This window comes from Peromyscus maniculatus, chromosome 8 (genome assembly GCF_049852395.1).
Source record: "Peromyscus maniculatus bairdii isolate BWxNUB_F1_BW_parent chromosome 8, HU_Pman_BW_mat_3.1, whole genome shotgun sequence".
NCBI classification, from domain to species: Eukaryota; Metazoa; Chordata; class Mammalia; order Rodentia; family Cricetidae; genus Peromyscus; species Peromyscus maniculatus.
The window spans coordinates 19,703,612-19,709,716 of NC_134859.1; the positions used below are offsets into that span (position 1 = coordinate 19,703,612).

Genomic DNA, 6,105 nt, shown 5'->3' on the forward strand with positions numbered 1-6,105 from the left:
GTCCTGCGTCAGGGCCTGGGATTGGTCCTGGGGAAGCATGCCTCTCAAGGCTCTTCTTTTGGGCAAGCGCCCTCCCGTTTCCCTTTCTTAGCTGCCTTCTTTTCTTGAGATACAATACAGACAGTATTCAGTTCACCGCCTTGAAATGCACGCAAAATTCAGTGCTTTGCGGTATATTTACTGTGTGTAACGGTCACCACTGTCTAATTCCAGAGTGCCTCCATCACTTCCCCAAGAAACCTACTTCCCATTAGAACTCCTCTTCCCGTTTATCCCTCTCCCCAACCCCTGGCAACCACAAACCTACTTTGGGGGCTTTTTGGCTCTTCATATAAATAGCATTGTGTAATTTGTGGCCTTTGGGGCCTGACTTCTTCGGCATATGTGAAGAGTTTCCAAGGTTCATCTGGGTTGGAGCATCAGTATTCAATTCCTTTGTATGCCATTATATGTACCATATTTTATGTGTCTGTTCTTCAGTCAGTAGGCATTTGGGTTGTTCATCCCCTTCAATTATTATGCATTTGTTGCTTTGAAAATTTGCGTATAATTTTTTTGTGGATGTGTAGTTTTGATTGCCTTGGACATATACCTAGGAGTGGGATTTACTGGGTCACAGGCAATAATTTTAACTTTAAGGAATTGCCACACTATTTTCCACAGTGACCTCACCATCGACATTCAAACCAGCTATATATGAGGGTTCCAGTGTCTCCATATACTTGTCAACACTTGTTACTGTCTGCTCAACCTTGAGCAAAGACATCTTCGTGCGTGTGAAGTGCTACGTGTTCACATCTGTCATTGATTTGGTCAGTCTAGGCTCTCCTCATTTTTTTTCACTTGGGAGAGATGATTTAGATCTAGGCTCTAGGGTTTTTCCTATGGTGGAAAAGAAGTAGTGGTTTTTAGTAGGATGTATCAGCCGTGCTTGTATCATCCTTAAGGATGGCTTGGCCAGGATGTGCACCACCCCCATCTCCACATTGCTCCTATGTGTACTAATGAGAAGGCCTGAATTGGCTGAGGCATGGATAGCTGCCCACCCCCAAATCAGTTCCCGTCCTGCCAAGGTGAACATAGAGAAAAGAGAAGGAATCCATCGCTTTCCCGTGAAGTCCCTTGATTCTCTTTATTTTTAAACCAACCAGTTAATGAAAGATACAAAGACCTCTCATTGGGAAGAAATTAAAATTAGAAGGAAGTCTCACAGAGGTTTATTCTTTAGTCTTGATCCTTTAACCTAAGCTTATGTAGACTTTCCCCAAAGGAGAATTTGAAAGGCAAGTTACCTAGTTATGCTTAACGAATTTAAGGGAATAAAGTGTTTTCATTAATTTTAGTTGCATGTTTCCATTTTCTTTATACACTGGGGCTGTGGTTTATAATTATTCTTATCACTGAATTAAATCCTGAAGGATAGCCAGCAAAAAAGCAAAATCACTCAATTTATTGTGTATACTTTTGTGTGGATATTTTATAATTTAAAATTTTCTGGGAAGTTGGAACCACTGTGTGTCTCAGCTAGCCCAAATGAATGGGGCTATAAGTATGACCATCCAGTCCTGATTTCTAACAAGACCAGAACCAGGGAGCACAAAGCAAGCTCAGCTTTGCCTTTGAATCTCTGCGTGGCGCTGGGTAGCTGACTTCAGACAAGCCGGTCTTTGCCTAGCATGCAATGAGGTTCTACAAGGTAGGCTTCGGGAGCTATTTGAAAAAGTGAGGTTACAAAGTGTCAGAATGAGGATAGTGGCATTGATAGCAGACATTCAAAAGAAGGAAGCCATCAGGAGTGACACAGCCAGTGTATCAACCCTTAAATAATAAATGCATCGCAAGTTAAACATTCATTTCATTTTTTTTGTAGATAATTAAACTTGTTAACTAGGGGTTTGAGAGATGAATCAGTAGTTTAATGCCCTTATTCTTGGGGAGGACCCTGGTACAGTTCCCAGCATCCACATGGCACCTAACAATTCTCTGTAAGTTCAGTTTCAAGGCATGTAAAATCCTCCTTGGGCTTCTTGGGCACTGGGTATTCATGTGGTGCACACACATATATTCAGGGAAAACACTCATGCTCATCAAAAAATATACATAAACGTTTAAAAAAAAGATGTTAATTAAACTAAGAAACTGGTTTTCCAGGAGCCTCATGGTGAATCTTCTTTTGTAAATGGGCCAATCGCTGTTGTGTATCCTTTATCTTATTTTTGAACAGCAGCTTTTCCTGAAATGGGGCTGTATACCTGTTTGGAATACTAAGGATTGTCGTCCCCATCCCTTCCTCCCCCATCTTATGCCTCTGCTTGAGCATACCTGTTTGCTTTTCTGGTTGGCAAATATTCATTACAAATTGCAGAGGCAGCAGCAAATTCCACTGGGATCCTAGGGCCTGAGCTGAAGGGAGAGTACCAATTCCCAGGAGACAGCAGACCGATTCCCAGATTTCACCAATCTTGTCCTCCTTTGGGCATTTAACTGAAACCTCACACAACATTTAGGTTAAAATTCAAGGGAAAGTGCTTGAACCTTGATAAGAATCTCAGTTATAACCCTGGGAGAGCAGACACGTGCCACATTTGATAGAGGGGGCCCTTCTAGGACATCTGTCTTTGATAACTTTTAATGCAAAGAGTGGATCCTTTGAAATTAATTGGTCGGTACAAAGCCATGCTTTTAATAATGCAGTGGAGAACTTTTTGTTATGTAGAGCAGCCCTTAACCAGTGCCGACTTTGAGGATTGGATTAATTTTTCATGAGTTCCTGGCGCTCTGGGCTACTGTTCCAGCATCTTCTGGTTTCTCAGGAGCCTCCCACCCCCATACACACACATTCAGGGCGATGTGTTTTAAGTGCTTCTGTATGAAAGAAGAATTGTGGCACTCCATTTTATTTTTTTTATTTTTATTTTATTTTTTTTTTTTGCCTTTGGTCACAATCTGGAAGAGTGATTCTGGGGACTTTGAGAATTCTCAGGTAGACACTTAAGAGCTCCAGAGACAATCTTACTTTCATAGCAAATGTTCTTTCTTGGGCTTCCGTTTTCCTTGCCTCCATGTGCCCTGTGTGCCTGCAGTATACACAGTGTCATGGACCCAGGAAGGCAGGTGGAAGGAAGCAAGCTTCACTCCCACAGAGCTGCCTTCTCTTAAACCCCAAGATTTTATTTTAAGGAGGGCTGAGATTGGTCTCTTATCTTGCACCACCCTTTATCACCAGGAAGGGATCCGGGGACTCTCTGTCATTCTGTCGGCCTCTGAGTCTGGTGGCGAGTCTCATCTAAGGGAAGTGGAAGATGCTAACTTCATGGTTGGCTGGCAAGCGGGGTCTGGTTTTTCTGGAGCAACTCCCTGTGTGCCCACCCACACAGACTGCATCCTCTCTCCGAACACCTGTCATCTGTAAGTGTGGAAGGGAAATACACTAGAAAATTAACTCCAACCTGCTTTTTCCTTCCTAACACTGCATCGTAAGTGAATGAACTGAGGGGTGTCTGACATATCTTTATATAACAGTATTAAAGAAGAAAGGGAGGGAGGCAGAGAAAGGAGGAGGAAAGACATGATGGACAAAGGTGGTCCAAGTGTTGAGGCAACTGTAAATGAGATGCACAAGGAGGAAAGCTCTGGAAATCCTTCCCCCGAGATGAGGGAAGTGAATGAATGTCCCATGGGTCTTAGCTCCATCAGCAGTGACAACCCTCAGTGTTTCCCTCTGTGTGTCTGGTACCCTGGCCAGACTGAGATCCGTGAAATGCAAAGACAATGGCGTATCTATGCCTGGTGTTCAACATACTGCCTAAGTGTCGGTAAATGTTTGTTGAATGAAACTTTGAGCAAATTAATGAAAGTGCCATGTAAATTAGTCACACTCTCCTCTCAAAAGAAATGCTGCTTTAAAAAAAAATAATTGATGAGTCTGGAGAGATGGCTCAGTGGTTAAGAGCACTGGCTGCTCTTCCAGAGGTCCTGAGTTCAAATTCCCAGCAACCACATGGTGGTTCATGGGATCTGAAGCTCTCTTGGGCATGCACACAGACAGAGCACTCATACATAAATAAGGTTTTTGAAAAAAATTGGTGGATATCCTAGGTACGCAGAATAGATTCATAGAATGGTGCTGTACACTTTTACTAGTTTAGGCATGTAATATAGGAGACACAGCAGAGGGTAACACTTGAGATTATTGGTCCAATAAAGAAACTGTGGAACAGCTGAACATTTTTGCAGCCTTCTTTATATATTGATTAACAGTACAACTATTAATCGCCACTTGCTCCAGAGTTTACCAGCTTCATATTAATGCACCAATCGTGCTTTGCAGAGGGGTGAGCAGAAGCAAGGAAGCCTGAGATTTTTTAGCTCACTTTCAAGTCTGAATCAACAACAGCTTGGCGCCTGTTGGCAGGACATATCAGGTCATGATATGTATGCACAAACCCTTTTTCTCCCTTTCATTAAGGGATAATTGATTGAGGTTAGAAGATTGGAGAGTCCGGGGAGATTTTTAATCCAGTGCCATCATGGAAAGCTCGCTACATCAATATGAAGCTTCCATGGGGAGTGGGGGAGTAATTGAGATGCCACGCCAGCTGGAATCCAGATGAAGACACATTTGGAAGCTTAATCACAATCATGTTCTACACTAAATATTCATCCGTCTGTCTCCCAAAGAGGACAGGAAATTAAGCTGTCAAGGGCAGGAGGGATGAGGGCTTACTGAAAGAAGAAACCCACACCTTCGCCTTAATCTCGGAACAGGCAAGGGTGGTTTAGAAGGTGGAGGCAAAAGCCTCGACTTTGCGGTTGTATTTCCTAAGAAATTTTGAGCTGTTTATACACAATTTATCAGCTTTACAGTTACCAGAACGAACTGTTAAAGCAACTTAGTCTCCTTACTGTGGGAGAAGTATGGATGGGCAATGCCATCTCAACAGAAAAATGCTTTATTGAGCCAATATGGAGACATATTAAAGTTTTGTAAACACTCAAGAGGAGCAGGGGAATTCCTGAACAGAGCCCTGGGCTGTAACTGCACGGGCCTTGATGTGCAGTGTCCCAGAAGTTAACTAAACCCTGAACATAGTCGGTAGCAATTACGTGGCATGCTCTAGGCTTCCTTCTCAATTCCGTGTTTGAATGCAAATTCCCAAGGTAAGCTCTTTGTAATTCCATCTAAAACGGTCCCTAGCATCTAAATGTCATTTCAAAGAGCTGTTTGGGCAATGTCTAGCTGCCCCAAATTAAATAATTTGTCTCCTTTGAAATTCTGGCCAAAGGTGTGAATCCAGCATTGGCTTCTGCTCCGAGCTGGTGAAGCTCTGTATCGTGGTGTCATTGTGTATTTTGAGGTTGTATGAGGTAAAATGCTTTGGTTGCAAGTAACAGAGCGGTTCCTGCTGGAGTGACGTGTGCAAAGATGCCTTCTCATGTGGTCAGGGTCAGGTAGGGGAAAGTTAGGTTCCTGCTCTGCCTCTGAGGTTCTCTTGATGCTCTGCCTCCTTGGTGCACTGGGCTCATGCTCCGTCTCTGTACAGGATAGAAGGAATGCCCAGCACAGGGGGAGATACTGGCTCTGGACCTTTGTCTCAGGAATGAGTAAGGTTCTCCTAGAAGTTCATCCTCAGAACTTGTCTAACCCATTCCTTTATCTTATGGGCCACTTTTGATGGTCGGTGGCGATAGAACACATCCATCTCCTTTGTATAGGTATTGTCAAGTCAAGCGACCCCTTACCTGAGCCCCATTTCCATCACAAGATAACCCCCGTGACCTTCAGACAGCCCAGTGAGCTTCTCCGCCCGTGTTATAAAACAAGACTGTGGGCTCCAGTCCCACAGGGAACTTTCGGGAATGGAAACATGGAGCTGGGTATTGCTCTGTTGTCGTTACTGTGGACATGGTTTGGAGCCAGCTTGCTAATGAGCTTGCAGTCTTTTTTCCCTACATATAAGGAAAATATTACCTGGGTAAGAAAGCTTAGAAGCCCATATTGTTTTGTCTAGTTCAGTATAAAGTGTAATTTAATTTATATGTGCGTATAGCTATTTTGTTTAAACGTATCATATACTTGCATACACATTATATATAAACACATAC

At 43.1% G+C, this 6,105-nt stretch overlaps 1 protein-coding gene across 1 annotated transcript in view; it reads left to right on the top strand.

The window, feature by feature from the left end:
* Slit3 (slit guidance ligand 3) overlaps window positions 1-6,105 on the top strand; it is a 595,100-nt gene that overhangs the window by 237,515 nt on the left and 351,480 nt on the right. The window lies entirely within an intron of this gene.